Here is a 577-nt window from a genome sequence, read left to right as displayed (position 1 = left end):
GACATGGCTATATGCAGGGTTCAAGCCTGCCATAAGCCTAGAGACCATTCCCAAAGCTGCTTCTTATATACGGGAAGCAGACCACATCCCTAAAGCAGCTACTCAGCTTGTGGTAGATCCCACCATGGAGTTAACTGCCAGTCTTGTCATGGGGAATAACTCCCTCCGGCTGCCCATCCACTGAACCAGGCCCAGCCAAGTTGACATACAACCTTAACTACCACATACCTCAATGGATATTCTGTCAATTCCTGGAGGCTTGCTTTTTGCCAATTCCTTCAGTGTAGCTTTGACTTCTTCCTTCAATACCATTGGTTCTTGATCATATGCCACCTCCTGAAATGGATGAACATCGACCAATTCTTTTTAGTATAGTGGCTCTGTGCATTCCTTCTTTTAATGTTTCCTCCATCATTCAATATTTTGCCCATCCAAACCAAAACCAAACTTACTTCCATGGAGTCGATTCAATTCATAGTGACCCATCCTTGTGTTTATAAGGCAGTATCTCTGCAGAAGTAGATTGCCCAGTCTTCCTTCCAAGAAGTGGCTGGTGGGTTTGAACTGCCAGCCTTCT

The sequence above is a fragment of the Orycteropus afer genome, unplaced genomic scaffold (assembly GCF_000298275.1).
Source record: "Orycteropus afer afer isolate SDZICR_OR568_19922 unplaced genomic scaffold, OryAfe1.0 scaffold00718, whole genome shotgun sequence".
Classification (NCBI taxonomy): Eukaryota; Metazoa; Chordata; class Mammalia; order Tubulidentata; family Orycteropodidae; genus Orycteropus; species Orycteropus afer.
The sequence above is the reverse complement of the archived record's forward strand: the minus strand, read 5'-3'. Positions refer to the sequence as shown.